This window comes from Schistocerca americana, chromosome 5 (assembly GCF_021461395.2).
Source record: "Schistocerca americana isolate TAMUIC-IGC-003095 chromosome 5, iqSchAmer2.1, whole genome shotgun sequence".
Lineage (NCBI taxonomy): Eukaryota > Metazoa > Arthropoda > Insecta > Orthoptera > Acrididae > Schistocerca > Schistocerca americana.
In genome coordinates, this window is record NC_060123.1 from 209,451,286 (window position 1) to 209,477,443 (window position 26,158).

At 39.9% G+C, this 26,158-nt stretch overlaps 1 non-coding gene across 1 annotated transcript; it reads right to left on the reverse strand.

Moving 5' to 3' along the window:
• Window positions 1–4,671: 4,671 nt before the first annotated feature.
• Trnas-uga lies at window positions 4,672–4,746 on the reverse strand. Its single transcript has one exon. It is a non-coding gene; the product is annotated as a tRNA-Ser (tRNA).
• Between the last annotated feature and the right edge of the window lie 21,412 nt (window positions 4,747–26,158).

A 26,158-nucleotide genomic window follows, 5' to 3' on the forward strand; every position in this document is an offset into this window, starting at 1 on the left:
CTCATCTCTTTTTACGTCTGAACTGCAACATCATTACAGGTTAGTTGGACCACTGGCTGGCCAGTGCTGTCCAAGGTTAATGCGCCGGTAAAGCTGCTGCCCCGCATTATCGCTCAGTCTGTGTTCGTGTAACACAGCATAAAACGTATCCTTATGATCGTACTTGACTGTATTGGACACAGCTTGGCTTCCGCTCCACGTGAAACGAAATACGATGAGATTCAAGCAAACGCGGAGGAGTACATGGCTAATGTTTACAGCAGGTTTATTCTTATAATGAACAGAGTACAGTGCTGCATAGCGGCGTCTACTATTAAAGAGACGCCGAATGCATGTGAATAAGCATTCCTGTCTCGTAAAGAACGTGGCGAGGTTATCCACGCTGTGCTCAGTTACCACAATAACCAGGGAGGTTTTTAAGATATGTGATATGACTGAAGAAACTTTATGGTACATACTCGAGATAATTCGTGGTGATATTGAAAAGCACGTTATAAACACTCTGTTTCGCTGTATTTATTTAAAGTCGTGCAGACGTATGTCAGTTAACCTTCAACATAAGTTCAATGACTAAAGCACACGATTGAAAGACAAGAATTGTTTCATAAACTACCCTGAAAACCTAAAGTTATTATAAGTGAAAATACATAACGTACATCACACTGGCAACCAACTTCATATTAACAGTACCACTACCCTACTGACATAAAACGCCCATAAGCAGAAATAATAATTTGTAGACAAGTAATGACAACCAACCACAAAAAAGATCCAGTACAGTAGCTATAAGCGTATATGATACCCCAACCTCTTCATGTGACCAAATGAAGTTGTGTCGATATAATCCATACCTAAATCCTTCAATAAAGATTTTGCCTATTTGAGGTTTCAAAGAACCCTGCGATATCAGTCCATATATCCTGAACTCCATCCCGATTATGATATTTTCATCCTCAGGATGTCACAAACTCACTCTTTCTTGGGCTAAACTGTTCAGTTCCTCAAGCTCCTTATTTCGAGTGCGAGAACGTCGGTCGATTTCACCGAAGAAAACAAACTGATCTGAATATCAACGATTGTCGTCCTATGTCTGTACGTTCAGGGGATAAGATCGGCTATAGTGTGACCTCGCTCGTAGTGGCTTACTAATCTGAAAAGTTAGTCGGCGGAATCACCCGATATCGGAGCCACTTTGGTCGCAGCCTTAGTCCTCTTTACAAAGTACGGAGATTAAATTCCTATATTTTCAGTAAAGTATGCAAAGTTGAACAAATATTCCCGCTCACCGCGATGTCAGCACGCAGATTATTCGGTTATTTCCTACGCAAAAGTCAAATTTTTCGACTCTGGTATAAAGTGGTAACTAGATCCCGCTCCTTGGAGAAACGGGACTTTGCAATATCAAAGTAAAGACTGCAATATCGTTTATATGGTGTAACCTTTTGACATGCACTAGCGCTACTTTTTACCTCACGCTTATTTACATGTCTTCGGCCGGGCAGTCTGACTTCCCCTGCAGATTTTGGTCGAATCAGCTTTAAATTGCATAAATTTTATACTATATATTATATGTTCTGACATTTTATCAATGACACATCTTATCACCAGATCTTTGCTTTCTCGTTGTAACCTCCCCACAATAATTCATTCACATTCTAGTGTAACCTCAAAACAGAAAAATTCCTAAACTTCTCAACAGTAAAATATTATAATTATGCCGTTCAAATTCAGTGTAACGTCCCAACAAAAAATAAATTCAGTAACCTGGTAATAATACAATGTAACTAACCTCTCAATTAAATTGTCGCTCACTTATTACTTTTCAATAATTAACTGTGAATTTACCCTGGTAAATTTTGGACGTCAGCAGTGCTGCGTCATGGCCCTGAAAGATCATTCTGAATAAAAAAGAGAAAAATTCTTTCCTCAATGAAGTCGCCGGATAACGTATATATATATCTGCTCTTACAATAAATGTTTCTGGCACAGCCGTGTGCAATGCTGGCCGATAGATTTGTCATTTATGAAAGGGAAACAACTGATTTTTCTTTAGCAATAATCGGGATGGTCATGGATTGGAGAAATTAGTAAATTCTTTAAATTGAAATGAATGGTTGTTAAAAATTACTTTATATCAGAAAGATTATCAATAGGACATTTTTAAAACATTTACAAGGGAGTTGAGATTACATTACTACATACGCGCTAGGCTGCTTTTTACCCTATACAATAATACTCAGGCTCCGGCATCGCTGCACCGCGACCGGCCCAGCCCACTCGATAAACCAGACCAGAGCAGACTCCAGTCTAGCAACAACTTACTGCTACAGCTACACAGTTCCTACTGCAGTCAACACTGCTCCTGGTCAGAGATTCTCTTATACGCTGCATATCGCAGGCAGTGCATGAGCAATACATCGAAATCACATCTGCTCGGACCTCTTACATAACCCTGAAAGGGGGGGGGGGGGGCAAAAATTTGGCAGCGATGGTGAGTCAATTGGACTTGCCATGAGCAACAAATTTTTCTAAAATCTACTTAATTAACTAAGTTTACAGACACAGAGTATATACATATATATAAGTGCAGAACATGAAATGAAATAGAGTGCACATGCACTGAGTACAGAACATATCAAGAAATGACAAAATGTATACGCAATGAGTACAAAACATATTAACAAATGACATAAAGTGCACAAGCACTGTATATATTTTTACCATTTTACAAGAACTAGGATACGCAATGAGTACAAAACATATTAACAAATGACATAAAGTGCACACGCACTGTATATATTTTTTACCATTTTACAAGAACTAGGAAAGGAAAGGGAAGGATTGCATCATGGTTGTACCACAGTAGGTTGCACGTAGCTGCACTGAAAGTCCATATCTTTCCACAGAAGCACAACACCAAGTGAGACAATCTGAAGTTCTCTTCCCTGAAGTATTAGTCAGTGTAGCCAAGACACTGAAATGTTGTATTAATATTCAATGTTATCATTTTGGTAGTACATTAGGTACACCAAACAGTGGGACCATAATAACATCTCCAACGTTCAAGGTGGTGGACAGCATGATGTGTCAACACCACACTCTTGTAGAATCCATACTCTTTCACCAACGTAGAATTAGTGCAAAATCCAAATATAGTGCTCCATGATCATGAGGATGGACAGGACAAACGGATATTGCAGTAATTTCTGGTAATTAGGTCAGAAGGTGAAGGACATTAAGTCTTATGCTAGTCATCATTGAGAATTACACTAGTCTATCAACCGATTTGAGTAATTGTTGGCACTCATTGCCTAGTTACTAAACATTTCTGTACTAAGTATGGAGTATAACAGAACATTATTCATATGTCATCTAATTACAGTAAATATTGGCACTCATTGGTCAGTCACAAACCATTTCCGTGCATCACACAAACCATTTTTATGCATTGTTCAGAAGTTATCATTAAAAACAAGAGTTAATTAATAGCATAGCATTTACATAATTCACCTAATTATAGTAATCATTGGCACTCATTGGCCAGTTACAAACCATTTTTTATGTGCTGTTCAGAAGTCATCATTCAAAACAAGAGTTAATTAATGGCATAGCATTTACATAATTCATCTAATTATAGTAATCATTGGCACTCATTGACCAGTTACAAACCATTTTTAGTTTTATAAAACATTATTCAGTGTTATTCAGAACTCATCATTCAAGTGACATAGGACATATTTAAAATGTAATACACTGTAACTATTACTCAAGGTCTGTGGTCCAATAATACATAGATATAATGGATTCAATACAGCTGAGAAATTTGCATTATATTTAGAACTTTTAAACTGGTAGCATTATTTGGGATCGGTAATACATTTTTTTGTGCTAGCAATGCACTGCGTTGAGATCGATAATTAATTGCTGGGGCATGAAAATATTTGCTTTTGACTTATTGCTGCATATAAAGATTAATAACGTCATTTGTCATGAGTCAGCTGTAGCAAGGTTAAGAACAAGTAGAGTATATGTGATCACATTCATGAATGACACACACAAATGGGTAAAAAAATGCAAGTACTTGAACAGGTTTAATGACTAACTGCTTATAGCACATTAATTTCATGAATAACTTCTCCTGGAAAAAATACAAAATGGATTATTGAGCTGAAAGAAGAAATGCATATTATGCTGAAAAGTAGTGAACTTCGAATTAACAGGTAATGAAACGTGTACTCAATATGTATGTACTCTAGCTGTCCTTTCCAAATCATTCAGTCATTATACCATGCGATATAAGACATACTGTCAAAACGAACTGCAACCAATAATTAAATAACTACATAGCATCTCTTAACTAACGGTAAATATATAAACTTCATCATTATCCTCATCTGCAAAGAAAAACTTCAATATTCATATTACCATAACTTCATTACTATCATCACCTGCAAAGAAAAACTTCATTATTCACCATTCATTATCATCTGCAAAAAATAGACACTTCATTATTCATATTACCATTTACTTCATAAAACTATTCATAGTATAGAGTTTCTTATTTCTAGCATATTTCATCACTAAAATTAACATGTGTAGTTCTCAGAATGAAATTTTCACTCTGCAGCGGAGTGTGCGCTGATATGAAACTTCCTGGCAGATTAAAACTGTGTGCCCGACCGAGGCTCGAACTCGGGACCTTTGCCTTTCACGGGCAAGTGCTCTACCAACTGAGCTACCGAAGCACGACTCACGTCCGGTACTCACAGCTTTACTTCTGCCAGTATCTCGTCTCCTACCTTCCAAACTTTACAGAAGCTCTCCTGCGGTCCCGAGTTCGAGTCTCGGTCGGGCACACAGTTTTAATCTGCCAGGAAGTTTCATGTGTAGTTCTGTCTGACAGCCTGCATCAATCGCCTCGTATTCTGAAAGAAAAATAATTAGTTAAGACTGATATCATACGATGTGTATAGTATATTATTGTTAATGCTCGTTAATTCTGATCAATTTACTCTTCATGACAAGGTATTGCATCTTATTTCATTCATTCCGAAGGTGAAATTTCCATTTCATAGTAATCCACTGTGGTTTGTTTAATTTATTTCTTTTACACGTTATTGCCTTCTGAAAATGATGAAAATGGATTAATATCTTGCATTTAAATCATATACCCATTAAATGAAAACTTGTTTCTAGTGATATAATTAAGCATACAGCATAGCATGACAGAAAACGTATTATGGCAAAAACATAGAGAGTTTTCAAGTGCAAGAAAATGTACACAAAGTATCATAATGTAGTAGCAAAAAAAATGTAAAATAGTTAAGATATTGAGATATCATAAGGAAAAATGTCAAAGTCAACTGGTGTTTGTTATATCTTAAACATTTCGTAGTGCATACAAACAAAACCGGAAAACAATCATACATACACGAAAAATGGAAAATGTGCAGTCTGATATATAACGACAAGAAAAGCGACCTGCTAACCTTACCTTGCCGGGCACTTGCCAGGAAAAAATATGATAATCACCAGTAAGTGTTCATATAAATATAATTGCATAAGCGGTCATATAAAAATTAGGAAATGGCATTACAGTGTGATAAATCATAAAGTATGTTCATTCAATAAAGGGTTTAATATTGGAGACATGGTGATTGCCTTTACTTTTTCTGGTTCTCAGAGTTTCGACGTGTACTACATTGGGTTGAGGAATGCTACGAATTCGATATGGACCTGCGTATAGAAGCTCAAATTTACTGCATCTACTCTTTCCTCTCTTGGATAAATAGTGTGTGCGTACAAACCTGTTTTTGCTGTCTTCTCTGGCGCTCTGCGGCACGTTTGATGTTGTTGAGTGCAATGTCAATTATTTCATGATGGCGTAGTCGACGAGATGTAGGAAAGGATACTAATTCTTTAATTTTGTTAGCTGGTTCCAACATTTTTCAATATAACAGTTGAAGATAGCATAGTAGATTCATTAGGTATCGAGTCAATTACATCCTGGAATGAGAGTATGTGTGTGTCCCAATCAATATGTCTTTTATGGCAGTATATTCTACACAGTTTACCAATTTCTTTCATTAATCGTTCACAAGGGTTCGAAGAAGCGTGATACCTGCATTTATAGATCGGAGAAATGTTTCTAGCTCGTAACATACGTGTCCATATCGCAGATCGAAATTGTGGTCCATTGTCGGAAATTACTTTCAATACATGCCCTACATGAAATAGAAAATGTTTTACAAATGCTTTCGAAATAGATTTAGCAGTAGCTTTGCATAACGGAGTGAAGGTAACAAATTTCGAAGTGAGTTCAACAGCGACAAAGATGTAACAAAAACCTCTATTAGTTCTGGGAATCCGACCAAAAATGTCTACAGCGGCCATGTGTCTCAATTTAACAGGTACAATGGGATGTAACGGAGGAATATGTCAAGTCGTGTCTGACTTACCTTTCTGGCAGATTTTACATGACGCTAAAACTCGCCGAATACGTTTCTCCATGTTGGCAAAATAACAGTTCTGCCTCAGTATAAGAAAACATTTTCTGGCTCCGTAATGTGTGTAACTTAAATGAGTATACCAAATTAATTTGTTAACAGGTTCGTCAGGAATGCATAGTAACCAGTTGTTGCTGTCTTGCCAAAGGTGTTTAATTTCTTTCCACACGTTGTCTTTGCTCTGCTCTTGTGCTATGTCTTGTGATGACGCCGGAATAAAATTTTCAAATGCAACTTGTTGAATATACATGACGCTAAAATTTGCTTGGCAGAAGTTGGTTGCGATGTCTTGCTGATTGTTGCCGAGAGAACGGGATAGTGCGTCTGCTACAATATTTTGTGTACTGGGAATGTGAACAATTGTAAAATTAAATTCCTGTAAATAAAGTTTCCATCTGCTAAACATGTCGTGTGTAAATTTTGCAGAAAGTAAAAACTGTATAGCTCTATGATCTGTGTAAACGGTCGTATGTCTTCCATAAAGAAAATACCGAAATCTCGTAAATGCCCATACAACACATAATGTTTCAGGTTCTGTAACAGAATAATTGCGTTCAGCAGGTGACAGAATGCGACTTGCAAAGGCGATGTTTTTAATTACTGTAGAACCATCTTCTTCAATTTCCTGAAAAATGTGTACGCCTAAAGCGGTGTTAGAACTGTTGGTGGCAATTGAAAAATTTCTAGTTAGATCTGCGTGTGATAAAAGTGGAGCGTTCAACAAAGCTTGTTTCAGATTGACAAATTCAGACTGTGCTTGGCTATCCCAGGACCAAATAGTGTTTTTACCTGTCAATTGAAATAGTCTAGGGGTGTCTAAAGCAGAGTAATGAATAAATTTACGAAAAAAGTTAATTAAACCCAAAAAGCTGCGTAGTTGTTTCTTCGTCGTAGGAACAGTAATGTCACGTAAAGCTTGAAGTTTTTCCGTGTCAGGCGCAATGCCTTCTGCTGAAATTATATTTCCAAGAAATTTTATGGAAGTTTTGCCAAAGTGTGATTTGCTAAGATTAACTGTGAGTCCTTGTGTGCGAAAAGTTTGCAACAGTTGTTCAAGAACCAGATTGTGTTCAGACCAGTTAGCTTATGCGATAACGATGTTGTCTACATACGTTGTGATTCTGCCTTTCATGCAAAGTGTGTATCGGATGTCGTCAAAAGTAATAACATTTTCGTGAACAAGATTCTGTGTGTCAAAAGTATTGCTTGCGTTGCTGGAAGATGCAACCTGTACTGTATCTAGTCAAATTCTATCTGACGTGGTATTATTTGTGGGAGGATGCTGTGGCATCTCGACTATTTGTACTGTTCTGTTATTTCGTCCTGACGTATTACGTTCGGGATGATATCTACTGTCTGGTTCATTCATGATAATCTGTTGTTGCGGATGATTTTGCTGCTGGTAAGACCGACTGTTATTAAACGTACGCTGAAAATTGTGCTCTTTACTTTTACATCTGTCATGATAGTCATTTCTATACGGCGCATTGTGATATGAGTTGAAATGATGTGTTTCCTGTACGTAGTTATTTCCTTGTTGCTGTACGTTACTATTTGGCGGAGCCGACGCTATACGTGTAGGCGGCGAAACATTAAAGCTTGGTTGACCTTGCAAACCACATTGTTGGTTAGGTATGCTAACCGGCTGGTTTTGTTGCTGTTGTTGGGAAAAGCCTCTATTGTTACCAAAATGCGTCTGCGATAGCTGAAAATTTTGTACATACTGATGATTACACTTCTGTCTTTCATTAAAATTACGCTGGTAGTTCTGGAGTGTCTAATGAAAATTGTCACTTTCAGGTAAAACTTGTCATATCAGGTTTCTTTACTCATTCCTAATTCTAGACAGATCGATAGTTGAAGAGCTGTTTTGATAGATAAAAAGGATAGAAGAAGAGAAGGCAGCAGTGCAGAAAACTAAAGAGAAAACAGCACTACTACGGCTCGGGGCCCTGTGCACGCTACGGCACATATTCATCGAAGCGTAATGAATCCCCTGAGGTCAACTACGCGCTGCAAATAAATTTTTGTTTCTGTGTTACAGGCAATGCCGGTGAAAATTCAATAGCAAATTGTTGTATCCAGTCCAATTCTAGTTTCTGCATTACAGGCCAAGCTGGAGAACATACAAAAGCAAATTGTCGTATCCAGTCCAAAGTGTGACTTTGTGTTCTGTCATTTTTAAATACTATAAATTTTCTCACGGATAAAAAGTGCTTGTAATAAAAATGTTCGTCTCTGAATGTCTGAACAGGTTCAGGATTGTATGCTAATCTGTTTGTCTGTGACTGTTCGGAATCTATCTCACGTACTCTCTGTAAATTACCTAAATCATACTCGCTGTGTGAGTCTCACAAATGTTCGGAAAGTGGCGTATGCTGTTATGTGTTAAAGGCTGAAATATTTTTCATCTCCCTTACTTCTTGCTGTAAAGATGACAATTTTCTACGTAATGTATAATTGGACGAACCTATCTCACTGATCGTCTGCTGTAAATTTTGGACTTCAGGTGTTTGATTAACCGAAACTGGTGACGTATAGTCTGATTTGGTGTCATTATTATTTTCGATATCATCAATACGACTGGCCAATTCACCAAATTTTTCTGTCAGTGCTTTTACGTGATCGTCTTTTTAGTTTCACAAGCATTAATTTGTTTTGTATTTTACATGTGCTTTTGTTCAATTTTTTAACGTCTTCTTTGATGGCATCGGAATCCTGTATTAGTTCCAACTTTTCAAGCCTGTTGGTCTGTTGTCTGATTTTGTTCTAAGATCGGAGATTTCATCATGCAATTCGTTGTTCAACTGTTTGATTTCGTCTGATACTGTAGCAATATTGTTGTCTACGTATGTTTTTGCTTTCGTAAACAATTTACGCTTATCTTCCTGTCTCTGTGCAGTAATTGTTTCCATGACTTGTTGCTTTACTTTATTCTGTTCCTGTATAAATTTACTGTAACGCGTTTCACTGTTTCGTAGGTGGTGATTAAAACGTTCGTCAATTTGGCTGTTCTGTTGGTCAAATTTCGCATCTACTTTCGCATCCAGTGTGCGTGAAAGTTCTGATGACATTAATTTAAACTCGTCGCGTAACTGTGTTGCGTTTTCAGATCATTGTTTAGCGACTGCATTAATTTCATCTCTAAGTAATTTCGTTGTGGCTGCATGTGTATTATTTAATTCTTGTGCAACAGATCTAATTTCTTCACTACTGTTCCTAGCACAAGCCTTAATTTCCTCACATAATTGTTCTTTAGTATCATGAGATTGCACAGCAACGGCTGTAATCTGTTCACTAAGTTGTTTGTTCTGTTCATTAAGTTATTTGAAATTGTTGTCTTGCTTATCATTCGACTGTTTGAGACATTCATTAATTTTTTTTTTGAGATTTTCGTTGAGTCGTTTGTAATTGTCGTCTTGTTCTTTCTTCGACTGTTTGGAATTGTTGTCTATTTTTTCATTAAGTTTTAGCAATACTGCCATAACTTGATCCATGCTAAAAGTAGTGACTCTATTGTCTATGTTGTGTGTTGGTGTATCTACATTTGTCACGTTTTGTGTAACCATTTGGTCATTTTCCGATTCTTGAAAAGGTTCGCCAATTGGATGTGCACTGTTAGTCACTACCTCGGAATCAAATAAATCTGACGTGTTTTGTGAATATTGTTGACCTTCGTTAGAAACAATTATCTGTTCACTACGTAAATTTTGCAAATTACTGTGTCAAACTGGGCAGCGTTCATTGTAACGGAACGTGCCGCGTCATCAATTGTTACATTTACTTTGGACATAATAGAATTTGTTTGTTCATCATTAGGATCAAAATCATTACTAGTGATCGGCAAGCACTGATTATCTGTAATTAGAGGATTATCCCTATTACACAAACTGTCGCTAGTATAATCGGTCAAATTATTCGAGTCGGCTATTTCACTCATTGCACATCGCGATGTACTGTTAACAGTTTCTCGCGGCATTTTCACTAATCAAAATTAAGCACAAAATGAAACGAAGACAAAGCAAAAATGGAACAAATACCATTACAACAAAGAACAATAAATTGCCGATGATCTGTGAAAGAAAGAGTGACAAATTAGTAAATGCGTTGCGCCAGATGCAAACTACATTTAAGTAAATAAGAGCAGATATATGACTACTTCTCAGAAATTCACAAAGAAATACGATCCTGGCCGGTTGTCGCCAAGTGTAACCTCCCCACAATAATTCATTCACATTTTAGTGTAACCTCAAAACAGAAAATTCCTAAACTTCTCAACAGTAAAATATTATAATTATGTCGTTAACATTCAGTGTAACGTCCCAACAAAAAATAAATTCAGTAACCTGGTAATAATACAATGTAACTAACCTCTCAATTAAATTGTCGCTCACTTATTACTTTTCAGTAATTGACTGTGAACTTAACCTGGTAAATTTTGGACGTCAGCAGTGCTGCGTCATGGCCCTGAAAGATCATTCTGAATAAAAAAGAGAAAAATTCTTACCTCAATGAAGTCGCCGGATAACGTATATATATCTGCGCTTACAATAAATTTTTCTGGCACAGCCCTGTGCAATGCTGGCCGATAGATTTGTCATTTATGAAAGGGTAACAACTGATTTTTCTTTTGCAATAATCGGGATGGTCATGGATTGGAGAAATTAGTAAATTCTTTAAATTGAAATGAATGGTTGTTAAAAATTACTTTATATCAGAAAGATTATCATTAGGACATTTTTAAAACATTTACACGGGAGTTGAGATAACATTACTACATACGCGCTAGGCTGCTTTTTACCCTATACAATAATACTCAGGCTCCGGCATCGCTGCACCGCGACCGGCCCATCCAACTCGATACATCAGACCAGACCAGAGCAGACTCCAGACTAGCAACAACTTACTGCTACAGCTACACAGTTCCTACTGCAGTCTAGACTGCTCTCTGGTCAGAGATTGTCTTATACCGTGCATATCGCAGGCAGCGCATGAGCAATACATCGAAATTACATCTGCTCGGACCTCTTACATCGTTTAGCCATACAACCATCCCTTTCCTCGACTGAAAAGGCCGCGCCGTTGATAGCCAGCAAAACAATGTAATTTAACGTTAGACATCCTGTCCTTCCGATGGAAGTCGCCTCATCATGGTATGGGGTCATTTACAATCTGATTCTGATCAACGAACGCCTCCATCGCATTGGTCTTTGCACAACTGGTCCTTGCAACACACATCATCAAACCGTACAATACCACTCACGCTTTTCTCTTCCTGACGAAAACACTCGCACTGGATACGCCGATAACTGGGTTTCCTTACCCCGTCAACTATAGTTGCTTTCTCGGTCGAAATTCATCTCCGTGCAGGCTTCTCCATTTTACCTTGAACGAAGACTTGGTTCAAAAATGGCTCTGAGCACTATGGGACTTACTTGCTGAGGTCATCCCTCGCCTAGACCTTAGAACTACTTAAACCTAACTAACCTAAGGACGTCACACACATCCATGCCCGAGGCAGGATTCGAAACTGCGACCATAACGGTCGCCCGGTTCCAGACTGTAGCGCCTAGAACCGCTCGGCCATTTCGGCCTGTAAGACTTCGTTCGATCCTATGGCTCCTAGTACTCTACGGCCACTATGTAGCCAGGTGTGACAACGATTCCGATTGCCGTGTTTTTCGCCATATACGGTGAACACGCATTGGAAATAGCGAAGACTTCCACGCTATCGTGCTTTATTTGCTAATACGTTTAACCTTGTCTTTAATCGTCAACGGACTGAATAGTTTTCTTTTTTTTCTCCCTTGTCCTGGAGCCTTCTCTCATTGTGTTCTTATTCAGCCCGGAACCGCGCTGCTGCTACGGTCACAGGTTCGAATCCTGCCTCGGGCAGGATGTCCTTAAGTTAGTTAGGTTTAAGTATCTCTAAGTCTAGGGGACTGATGACCTGAAATGTGAAGTCTCATAGTGCTTAGGGCCATTTGAACAATTTTTGTAATATTGTATTTCCTAGAGCAAAAAAATATGTTTTCTTTGGACTCCAGGAACTGTAGAATCTATTTCTATGAAGATACATGTTGACAAGCAAAATAAAAAGTAAAACAAACAGGCCATTACCATGCGACAGGTGTGTGGGAGTCACCGTGGCCAATCCTTGAGATTCGACCCCCTGTCCACCCTGCCTCTTCCCAGCTTGACGCTGTGTCCGTTCTTCCCTGTAACAAAAATAAAGTAGAAAAAGCGATAAAGCGATTGACACTGGAGTCCAGAATGTCGCTGCACCGAATATCGGTAGTACCTTAGACTTTTCAGTCTGCTTTTTAACCTAGGCTTCACCTCCGACCGATGTGAGGAGTTGTCAGAAACGACGCTTGGTTCAGATTCCAAGTTAAACTGTAGGTCCCCTTTCCCCAGCTGGATAAACGGGGTAGGTCGGAGACACGCAAGTCGCCGGAAGTTGCGTCCAATCGAAAGACTTGAACCAGGCCAGTGACCCGCACGAAGTTGATTATTGTTATTATCAATATATAGAATAAAGGGCAACGCTAGGTCTCCGAGAATGCTGAACTAAACATCCTGGTTCATGATCACAGTAACCTGATACAGTGGAGTGAAGGCATGGTAGGAAACTAAAACATCAAAAAATTATCATGCAAGCACTGAAATATATCTTCTGTTACCCATGGTTTCTTCGCAACTACCTTCTTTGTACCTATGTTTTCCTTCCCAACTTCTGTGATGGCCCTTTTTAGAGATGTCCATTCCTCTTCAACTGTACTGCCTACTGCGCTATTCCTTATTGCTGTATCTATAGCGTTAGAGAACTTCAAACGTATCTCGTCATTCCTTAGTACTTCTGTATCCCACTTCTTTGCGTATTGATTCTTCCTGACTAATGTCTTGAACTTCAGCCTACTCTTCATCACTACTATATTGTGATATGAGTCTATATCTGCTCCTGGGTACGCCTTACAATCCAGTATCTGATTTCGGAATCTCTGTCTGACCATGATGTAATCTAATTGAAAACTTCCCGTATCTCCCGGCCTTTTCCAAGTATACCTCCTCCTCTTGTGATTCTTGAACAGAGTATTCGCTATTACTAGCTGAAACTTGTTACAGAACTCAGTTAGTCTTTCTCCTCTTTCATTCCTTGTCCCAAGTCCATATTCTCCTGTAACCTTTTCTTCTACTCCTTCCCCTACAACTGCATTCCAGACGCCCATGACTATTAGATTGTCGTCTTCCTTTACATACTGCATTACCCTTTCAATATCCTCATACACTTTCTCTATCTGTTCATCTTCAGCTTGCGACGTCGGCATGTATACCTGAACTATCGTTGTCGGTGTTGGTCTGCTGTCGATTCTGATTAGAACAATCCGGTCACTGAACTGTTCACAGTAACACACCCTCTGCCCTACCTTCCTATTCATAACGAATCCTACACCTGTTATACCATTTTCTGCTGCTGTTGATATTACCCGATACTCATCTGACCAGAAATCCTTGTCTTCCTTCCACTTCACTTCACTGACCCCTACTATATCTAGATTGAGCCTTTGCATTTCCCTTTTCAGATTTTCTAGTTTCCCTACCACGTTCAAGCTTCTGACATTCCACGCCCCGACTCGTAGAACGTTATCCTTTCGTTGATTATTCAATCTTTCTCTCATGGTAACCTCCCCCTTGGCAGTCCCCTCCCGGAGATCCGAATGGGGGACTATTCCGGAATCTTTGGCCAATGGAGAGATCATCATGATACTTCTTCAATTACAGGCCACATGTCCTGTGGATACACGTTACGTGTCTTTAATGCAGTGGTTTCCATTGGCTTCTGCATCCTCATGTCGTTGATCATTGCTGATTCTTCCGCCTTTAGGAGCAATTTCCCACCCCTAGGACAAGAGAGTGCCCTGAACCTCTATCCGCTCCTCCGCCCTCTTTGACAAGGCCGTTGGCAGAATGAGGCTGACTTCTTATGCCGGAATTCTTCGGCCGCCAATGCTGATTATTTATCAAAATTTAGGCAGTGGCGGGGATCGAAACCGGGACCGAAGACGTTTTGATTATGAATCAAAGACGCTGTCCCTAGAAAAAATTGTTTTGTACACAAATCTTGAAATCGAGAAATCTAAGCAAAAGTACAATACGGTCCAGTGGTTTTATTCACCAACAGAGATCGTTGAAATAAAAGGGTTGATGGGCCTTCTCTTAATGAGTGGTGTCCTAACAAATTCTATGCTCTGTGTAGATGAGATGTTCTCAGCAACCTATGGACCTCCGGTATTCTGTTACACTATGTGCAAGAAAAGGTTTGCATTTCTTCTCTAAAACCTCCGCATCGATGATAAAGCCACCAGAGAGGCCAGAAAAATCAACGACAAATTTGCAGCTTTCAGAGAAGTGTGGGACATGTTTGAATCTAACAGTGAAAAAAATTATAGTCCATCTGAATATGTCAAAGTAAATGAGACTCTACTGAGTTTTCGGGGTCCTGTCCATTCAAAACGTATATCCCATCGAAACCCGACAAATATGGCTTGAAAATAATATCACTATGCGACGCAAGGACATTCTATTTTTTGCGTGGCATTCCATACACTGGCAAGGACAACAGAATAAAGAGGAGACATGAAGATTTGCCTTTACCTGCCCAGTATGTTTTGCGCCTGACGGAATCTATCAGGTGTTCTAATAGAAACATTACAGCGAACAATTGGTTCTCCTCTCTGGAGGTGACTGACGCCCTCCTCCAAAAGAAACTCACATTTGTGGGTACATTGGTGTTGTATTCCGCGCCCGTAAAATCTTCAACATTTATGTCTCAGGACGACAAAACTTTTGTGTCATTTACCCCAAAGAAAAAGAAAAAAGTTTTACTGATATCGTCTATGCACTTCTCTGGAGAGATAAATGAAAAATCAAATAGGCCTGAAATTGTGGAGTTCTACAATCTAATTAAGGAGGGGTCGATGTATTATATATGCTTTGCCACAGCAGGACCACAAAAAGAAAATCGAGAAGATGGCCCATGCGGTACTTTTATGCTATTTTAGACATCGCTGCTATAAATAGTTTTATCATTTACAAAAGCAATAGCAAAATGGACAACTTTTCAAATGAAGCGAGAATATCATTTCTCAAAAATCTTGCGCTCTGACAAAACCTCTTATGCAAAAGAGGTTGAATAACACACATCTTCCCCGTTAGCTCAGTTGGTCTATTGGAAAACTTTTAGAGAAAGAACCAATCGAATTACACAAGCCTACCCCAGCACAGCCACTAAAGAAAAGAAGATATGATTTTTGTGACAGTTCAAAAGATAGGAAGGGGAATGCTTTTTGTAGTAAGTGTAACCGTTCTATATGTGGAGAGCATAAAGTTATTATATGCCCTGGCTGTAAAGAAACTGAGATGTGATAAATTGTGCCAAATATGTATTTTCAGGGCTGTATGTGATCGTTTCCAGGATAACATTATACATTTATTGTTTGTTCATATTACGTTATGTGTACAAAGACATTTATTATTGAGAACTTTATATTTGGAGACTGCTGACACTTAATTATTTTCTACAATTAGTAACAGATGTTTCTCATTTAGGTCCTATCTTTAGAATTTCTAAGGCAGTCAAGTTCCTAGTTGATGACAGAATCTATTGATTCTTACTATGTTTTCAATAATTTTATAGAGAATATTTCTATTAAGGTATTTTTTTGTAATCAAGTTCATATCATGTTCCAAAGTATTTTATATTCTTACTTATTGACTATAAAAATAAAAAACTTGTTGTTATAACAAATATTACATGTGTTTAATTGATAATAAAACTTTTTCGCATTATTCCTTTTTTATTTTACCCCGAAAAAATCGATATTTGGAGGGTGGGGTCGGATTCAACCCCAGGAAACTTCACCTTACCGTTAGAGGGTTAAGTAAGATAGGCCGGAAAGAGACTAATTGGCTTACTCTCGTGTTGGAAGGCATAAATAGTTGTACTGCACATCACATGTATCATTTTCTACGGATTCATGGTAAACTGAGAAACTGTGACGCAGGTTTGGTACTGACTAATGTTTAGTCCGGCAAGTTTACCTATTAATACAAAAAAACGTACGTATATGTACAAACAACGTGTCTGGTAAATAACATCGAAAACTGACGCTGGTCAGCATATAACATAACCGTTCTGGTAAGTGTAGGTTCGCAAAGGAGGCCTTTGCAAGATAATTGACAATGTTGAATTACTGGCCGTCCCTGAAGCCTGCAGAAAATACTGTCCTTATTTACTACAAATGTTTTTGCCATGAATAATTTTTAATTGAGGCTATCTGGACGTCATGGCCTTGTACTTTTTACTGGTATTTTGAAACTGAATAACACGAATCTTTAATAGGTATGGAAATGAAACTTCAGATAAGTAAGCAGTATACTGTGTCCTCTGTTTGACAAAATAAACTGTGTAATACATAACGAGCGAAAACTGATTCTTATCTTACATACTGAATTATGTGCAGTTTTTATTTTAAGTACACTGTAGTTTCATACTATTAAACATAGAAGGGGGCGTCAGATGAAATCGGCACATTGCGCTTTTGTTCTGTAATTGGGAGTACCGTTACCAATTATATAAGGAATGCCCAGCAGGAGGCAACACACAAGGAGGTGAAGAAAGTCATGGGATAGCAATATGCACATATAAAGATGAAGGTAGTATCACGCACACAGGATATATATAAAAGGGGGTATCATTTTTGCTCTGGCGAGTCATGTGAAAATGGTTCCGACGTGACTGTGGCCGCTCGATGGGAATTGACAGTTGGTAGTTCGATCTAGATGCTTGGTATATTTCATTTCCGAAATCGTTGGGGAATTCAGTATTCTGCGATCCACAGTCTGAAGGCTCTGCCTCAGAAATCAATGTGGGACGTGTGGCGAAGGAATCCACTAGGACAGCGTGACGAATTTTGGCGTCAATAGGCTATGGCAGCAGGAAATCGACACGAATGCCTTTCCCAACAGCACATCGCCTGAAGCGCCACTCTTGGGCTCGTGACAGCATCGAGTGGACCTTATACGATGGGAAAACAGTAGCTTGGTCAGATGAGTCCCGATTTCAGTTGACAAGAGCCGATGGTAGGGTTCGAGTGTGGCGCAGACGCTACGAAGCCGTGGAGCCAAGCTGTCAATATGGCACTGTTCAAGCTAGTGGTGGCTCCATAATGGAATGGAATGGACGTTCTCTGGTCCAACTGAACCGATCATTGACTGGAAATGGTTATGTTCGGCTACTTGGAGATCATTTGTAGCCATTCGAGGACTTCATGTTCGCTAACAATGATAGAAGTTTTATGGATGACCATGTGCCATGTCATCAGGCCACAATTGTTCGCGATCGGTTTGAAGAACATTCTGTTCAATTCCAGATCTCCCGATATGGATTCCATGTAATATTTATGGGACATAATCGAGAAGTCATTTCGTGCACAAACTTCTACACTGGCAACGTTTCGCAACTATGATCGCAGCAGAGCTCAGTCTTACTGAAGGGGACTTCCAGAGACTTGTTGAGTCCATGTCACATCAAGCTGCTGCACTACGCAGAGCAGAAGGAGGCCCGATACAATACAAGGAGGTATCCTCTGACTTTTGTCACCTCAGTGTACTACAGGCAAGTGCAACGCTGACACAGTACCCGTTCAAAACGGCTGCCTCACTCTCGACATGCACCAAAGAATAACAGCTTTCTGTCATACGTTTTCTTAGCGTTGTAAGTAAGAATCCTGCTGAAATCAATCTGTGAATGAATTTCAGTGTGGTGACGCATTGCTGTCTCTGCATCAAGTGTATGACTGGAGCGTGTGCCGTGGCCCGGGCGGGTTTAGCGTGGCCGAGTATTGCTGGCAGCGTTAACATTGTTCGTTAAGAGCTACTTTAGCAGGACGCACAGCAATCGGCGTGTCCCCTGCTACTGAAGATGCAAGCAGTTTGCGTCCATTGTGGTGCCGGGTTGGAGTCCGGTCTGACCTTTGGCAGTACTGGACGCTGTGGCGTCTGCAGGATGATACCCATGGGATTCCGACAACGAGTAATCTTCGTTACACACTTCTGTCCGCGCTCTCTAAGCAAGCATTTGTCAATGGGAGCTGCATTTTAGGAGAAATCAAGGTGAGCATTCGATTAGTGTGCACGTCACATGGTGTCGTGTGGTGGCTATTTTGACTCCGTATCCTGGTTGCTCGTTGTTGTACATATAAATGTGTTACTTTGTGTTATTTACGAAGATTTTGCCTGGTACTACTTGAGTTCAGTTCTGTTAATGTGTGTCGGCTTGTGGATGTCACTATTCCAAACTTATTTTAGAATCTAAGGATATAAAATGCAAACATAATTCTTCTGATTTACGAATTATACTTCATGGTCAGTGAAATTTTTTTAATCTGTCTACCTTATTTCCGAGTCATGTGTATCGTTACCTGTTGGCTAGTATCACGAGCTTCAGCTGTTTACCAAATGGTTTGAATCTACCAAAAAAAAAAAAAAGAAAAAAAAAAAAAATAAATAAATAAAATAAAATAAAATAAAAATTATACCTCAGTAGTCAAGTCAAGGTTCCCTGCATAACGTTCGTACTTTTCTGCATTTGTAGTATGTTTAATTTTTAGCAAATAATTATTGAGTTGTCTCTGTGTTACAGGGTAGGTGATTGTATCTCTCGTTAAGTGTGGTCTAGTTGAAGATGCCTGTGTACCATGACTGAAATTTTTAGTGAAGGTTTCTAAATACTGTGGTAGTGGCAACCGCCGTCAAATGTTAGTAGAGAAGGAGGAATTATTGCTACTGGCGTTGCCTCTGCAACCGCCTCTATCATCATAAATTTGAACCATCATTTTATCATCACCAGTGGACGGCAACGGGAAACCACCACTGGAATCACTTCCCTAGACGCTCATGCGGTGGACCTCTCGGACGAGGCTTCCCCCATGACAAGACCTGCCGTAAGGCAGAACACAAAGTTTAAGTTTTATTATTCTTTACTGAAAGTAAGTGATTTTATGCTGTGGTCGTTTTGAAGTGTTTGCTATGAGTTGTGTTATTGAAATTTAGTCTTTTCAAAATGGTTCAAATGGCTCTGAGCACTACGGGACTTAACTTCTGACGTCATCAGTCCCCTAGAACTTTGAACTACTTAAACCTAACTAACCTAAGGACATCACATACAGCCATGCCCGAGGCAGGATTCCAACCTGCGACCGTAGCGGTCGCGCGGTTCCAGACTGTAGCGCCAGGAACCGCTCGGCCCCTCCGCCCGGCAATTTGTTAATGTTATTCTTGGATTTTTTCTTTTTAAGAATAAATTCATTAGTGTTTTTAGAAACGTTAATAAATTCATTATGCCTAAGTACCTTTCCACTCAAGACCAGATCCCTACCGTATTTCACACGTCGTGGGACGTTTTTATCAGGCTGTATATCTATATGGATTTTAAATGTTTTTCAGTCTTGGACCTTTACCAGCTTGTATTAACAAGCACGATAGAGAAGAGTCAACGATGGACGGCGTGTTTCGTCACGAGTTCGTTTAGTAAGCACGAGGACGTTGCGGAAATGCTCAACAAACTCCAGTGACAGATGTTGCGTACCACGAAGAGGTTTTGTGTTAAAATTCAGGCAGCGTATAGTCTAAGGTGGTTCATACAATGCGTTACTTCCTCCCACATACATGTCACGGGAGGGCCACAATCACGGCCTTTATGGGGGCTTGCAGAAAGCCTTTCTTCGCATGCTCCATTCAGGAATGGAACAGATGAGGGGAAAATGATGACAATAACAGGAGTAACCTCTGCCACTCACAGCAGGGAGGCTTGAGGAATACAGATTTAGGTGTATATGAAGAAACTCCCATGCGCTCCCTGCGCCACCATTACACTTAGTGCCATTTTGATATCAGATGTCGCCAGATTTCTAAAGTGCCCAAAATAAAACTGTTAGGTAATAGCTTCGATAGTAAAAGCAAGAAAAATAATCGAAGAACTGCCAGATGGCAGTAATAAGAGTCGAGGAACATGAAAGGGAAGTAGTGGTTGGGAAGCGAGTGAGACAGGGTTGCAGCCTCTCCCCAATGTTATTCAATCTGTATATTGAGCAAGCAGTAAAGGAAACAAATGAAAAATTCGGAGTATGAATTAAAGAAATAAATGGAAAAGAAATGGAAAAGAAATAAAAACTTTAAGGTTCGCTGATGACATTGTAATTCTGTCAGAGACAGCAAACGACTTGGAAGAGCAGTTGAACGGAATGGACAGTGTCTTGAAGGGAGGATATAAGATGAACATCAACAAAAGCAAAACGAGGATGATCGAATGTAGTCAAATTAATTCGGGTGATGCTCAGGGAATTAGATTAGGAAATGAGACACTTAAAGTAGTAAAGGAGTTTTGCTATTTGGGGAGCAAAATAACTGATGATGGTCGAAGTAGAGAGGATATAAAATGTAGACTGGCAATGGCAAGGAAAGCGTTTCTGAAGAAGAGAAATTTGTTAACATCGAGTATAGATTTAAGTGTCAGGAAGTCGTTTCTGAAAGTATTTGTGTGGAGTGTAGGCACGTATGGAAGTGAAACATGGACGATAAATAGTTTGGACAAGAAGAGAATAGAAGCTTTCGAAATGTGGTGCTACACAAGAATGCTGAAGATTAGATGGGTAGATCACATAACTAATGAGGAGGTATTGAATAGGTATTGAACTGGGGAGAAGAGAAGTTTGTGGTACAACTTGAAGAAGGGCTCGGTTGGTAGGACATGTTCTGAGGCATCAAGGGATCACCAATTTAGTATTGGAGGGCAGCGTGGAGGCTAAAAATCTTAGAGGGAGACCAAGAGATGAATACACTAAGCAGATTCAGAAGGCTGCAGTACGTACTGGGAGATGAAGAAGCTTGCACAGGATAGAGTAGCATGGAGAGCTGCATGAAACCAGTCTCAGGACTGAAGACCACAACAACAACAGTAAAAGCAAGAAAAATAATCGAAGAATATGGAACCAGAGTTGAGTGCACTAATCTTAAGAAGGTCTGAATCACTTTCTACCGAACTTATTTTGACTCACAGGCTTATAAATAGCAGCACAAATATGGTAAACAGTTGAGTCATAATTGATGTCAGATATGAATAGCACGTTTTGTATTCTAAAAAAAAAAAAAAAGACGACAGATAAGGTAGCCATAGATGTTGAGTCATAGTTGATGTCAGATACAAAAAGCGCTTTTTGTACTTTTGGAAAACAAAACCGACAGATGAGATGCCCATAGATGATCTTGCTGGAAGGTTCTTTAGATGACAAAAAGGATGCACTTACGAGAATTATTAGACGAATTTTTAAATGTTATCCGGAACTAAAAGTGCAACGAATGCTACATTCCCTTAGAGAGCTTGTCGTGTATTTCAGCAGGAACTACAGATTGCTAATGATGTTAGAAGGTTATTGCACGAAGATGGCTGACATCAGACATGAGCCTGATTCTAAGCAATCTTCAGACAGCCGTATGTTTCTACTTTGACATTATTTTCAGCTTATCTGAGAGCACTTGTCAGCCTCACAAAAAAAAACAGGAGTCGTTGCGGGAAAGCTGTTTCCTCTATATTAGCGTACTGGATAGTGCATTCTGATTATCTGTTTAAGCTTATGGTTTTATTTGCGTAACGTTAAGTCGCGTTTTACTCAATTAACGAACCAGCATAAAGCGGACGTGTGTGTGTTTCTTAATGTAAGCTATCTGGTGCCTACAGGTAACCGACTTGCGCCAGATTAGCTAAGTGATCTTACGAATTAATTTTCTTCTCTTATCAATAAGGCTTGCACGTTCATTTGCATATCCTGTTAACAAGACGGATGATATTCTTAGAGTAGTTTAGAGCAGTTGTCGACCTAGCCGGTGTACCGACAAGACACTGCAACCACAATCGGTAAGAAGTGTCTTCCATCTGGTTAATGTTCAAGGAAACCAATTATAAGAAAATGATTACCGTGAATATCATCGACTGTCGATCGTGTACTGTTGTTCTTTATAAACATTTGTTTCGGTTGTCAATAGAATATTTTGTTTTGTTAATACTGATATAATGTCAAAATGCTGAAGTCATCGACTGAAACAACATATTAACATTTTTACTAGAGTGACACAATCCTTCCTCAGCACCATAATTCTTTATTAGGTTTTGACCAATAGTTGGTCATCTGAAAAAGACCAACAAAACTGGGAAGGCGGTAAATATGTAGAAAAAAATTGAGGCTATTATGTCACTAAACAAGGCCATAATATTTGTTATTTTTAATGGTCGTATACCAGTCTGAAGTGAAGATAATTTTCAGGAAGGCTGACATATTACACTCAACTTCTCGCTCACGAAACAGGGATAATGGAGGAATGTGACCCCGAAAACAGTGCGCGAAGTTTTCGGAAAATCTCTTTTCTTGCGGTGTTACTAGCTGCATAGTAGTTAGTTCAGTTTCATCACATTTAGCTTTAGCAGTTGGTGAATCTGAACTAAGGTTTTCAAAATGGTTCAGATGGCTCTGAGTACTATGGGACTTAACTTCTGAGGTCATCAGTCCCCTAGAACTTAGAACTACTAAAACCTAACTAACCTAAGAACATAACACACCCATGCCCGAGGCAGGATTCGAACATGCGACGGTAGCGGTCACGCGGTTGCAGATTGTAGCCACACCGGCCGGCAATTGAGATTTTAGTTGATCAATTAACACGTCTGTGTTTTTTTTTTTAATTTTCATATCGCTCTCCATATCATTATCCTAAATACATCAAAGATCAAAGGTTATTAGGTAGGTTTAATGACATCTTACACAGTATGGTCCACAGGAAGTAGAACGTTTTCGTTTGGTTATTATGAGCTTCAGTTTATATTTACACCAAAGTAAATGGTCTCTAACTTATCTACACGTATTTCCTTTACTGAAAAATCCATCACACATTTATTTCATGAGAAGGTACATCGTCCTTCTATCATTGGCGATGCTCCTCATTCGTTCTCAACCATTTCTTGATGATTGTGCTCTGGCTGTGCCTTTAGCTCATCAATACTGGGAAGTCGTCGTGAAAAAATTTTGTCCTTGAAACGACCTCACAAACAAAATCACCGGCGGGAATGTCAAGTCCAAGGAATACCAGCGAACCGTGAGTAATGTACACGGAAGCACCAAAGAAACTGGTATAGGCATACGTATTCAAATACAGATGTATGTAAACAGGAAGAATATGGCGCTGTGGTCGGTACGTCTATTTAAAGTCCCTGGCGTGGTTGTTCGATGGGTTACTGCTGCTACATCGGCAGATTATCAAGATTTAAGTGAGTTTTAAAGTGGTGTTGTAGTCGGGGCACGAGTTATGGGACTCAGCATCTCCGAGATAGCGATGAGGCTGGGATCATCCCGTATGACAATCTCAGTAGTGTACCGTGAATATCAGGAATCCGGTAAAACATCAAATCTCCAACATCGCTGCTGCCCGTAAAAGGTCCTGCAAGAACGGGACTAACGACGACTGAAGAGAATAGTTCAACGTGATGAAGTGCAACCCTTCCGCAAATTGCTCCAGATTTCAATGCTGGGCTATCAACAAGTGCCAATATGCATTCCATTCAACGAAACATCATCTATATGGGCTTTCGGAGCCGAAGGCCCACTCGTGTACCCTTGATGACTGCACGACACAAAGCTCTACCCTTCGCCTGGATCCGTCAACGCCGACATTGGACTGTTGATGACTGGAAACATGTTGCCTGGTCGCGCGAGCCTCGTCTCAAGTTGTATCGAACCGATGGGCATGCACAGGTACTGAGACAACCTTATGAATCCATGGACCCCGCATGTCAGTAGGGGAATGTTCAAGCTGGTGGACTCTCTGCAATGGTGTGGAGCATTTGCAGTTGGAGTGATATGAGACCCATTATACGTCTAGGTACGACTCTGACAGGTGACACGTACGTAAACATCCCGTTTGATCACTTGCATCCTTTCATGTCCACTGTGCGTTGCGACGGACGTGGGCAAATCCAGCAGGACAATGCGACAATCCACACGTCTCAACCGCTGAGTTTAAACATTTCCGCTGGCCATCATGCTCCCCTGGCATATTATTGAGCATATCTGGGATTTCTCGCTACGTGCTGTTCAGAAGAGATCTCCACTCCCACGTACTCTTACAGATTTATGGACAGTCCTGCAGAATTCATGCTGTCAGTTCCTTCCAACACTACTTCAGACATTAGTCGAGTCCATGCCATCCACATCTACGTATAGACTCCGCTTGGCACCGAGCGGGGTGTGGCGGAGAGCACTGTTCGCGGTGAAGTCCTACATCCGATTCCCCCCCCCCCCCCCCCGGTGTTCCACTCGCGGAACGCGCAGGAGAAAGGAGAAAAACGTCTGAACGCCTCAGTACGAGCTCTAATTTCCCTTATCTTTGAATAGTGATTACTGCTCGATTTGAAAATTATTGGTAATAATATCCTCGGGGAAGATCGGATTTTGGAATGTAGTGAGCAACCCCTTCCGTTTAGTGCGTCGTCCCACTTCAAACATTCTATGAGATTTGTAACGTTCTCGGGACGGCTAAATGTATCAGTCACGAATCCTGCCGTTCTTGTTTGGACCTTCTCAGTTTCTTGAAGCACACTTCTGTGGGCTGGCGGGATTCGTACACGATATTAAACAGGTGTGCCTGTTTCTTTGGCTCTTCAGTGGAAAGCGGCACCGCACGGTAGTCCATTATGCTTAAAAAATATCGTGGTTAGATGGCAATGTCCCTTGCAGCAACAGAATGAAGAAATTCTTAATCGTGGTCTCATACCATTCGGAACTAACACTCAGTGGTCGGCTGTTGTCTTCAAACAAGGATAAAGATAATACAGAGAAATGCTGCTCGAAGTAAACTGGCAACGACTGAAATACGAAAACTAACTAAGGAGCTGAGTGTTGATATGGTCTATTGAACCATACTGTAGAAATAACAAGCTCCTGCATATTCCTGCGGATATGGTGACATGTACTCTCCACGATGAGGCTAAGTCTGCCTTTGTCGTTACAAGTAGGAAATTCACTGTGACTAAGGTGGCAGAGCTGTGTGACAAGCACATGGCTCCCTGCCGCCGTTGGATAAGCAGCTGAGCAGCAAGTCGTATACTCCTAGCTCACTCATTTGTTACATATTTTAATTCTTAATTTCTTTGCGTGTTTTTGGTACTTGCATTGTTTAATTCATAAATTTCGGGCGTATTATAGTATTTGAGAGTTGTAGTATCGCGTTTTAGTACCTGAATAGTGTAAATTCGCGTAGTCGTTTGTCTACTGTTTTTGTTTTGAACGGCCAGTGTCGGTTGGTCGCAGTCAGTGTGCTCCCTGCCGCCGTTGGATAAGCAGCTGCAGCAGCAAGTCGTATACTCCTAGCTCACTCATTTGTTACATAGTTTAATTCTTAATTTCTTTGCGTGTTTTTGGTACTTGCATTGTTTAATTCATAAATTTCGGGCGTATTATAGTATTTGAGAGTGTAGCATCGTGTTTTAGTACCTGAACAGTGTAATTTCGCTTAGTCTCCTTCCGCCGCCGAGCAGTGTCAGCAGT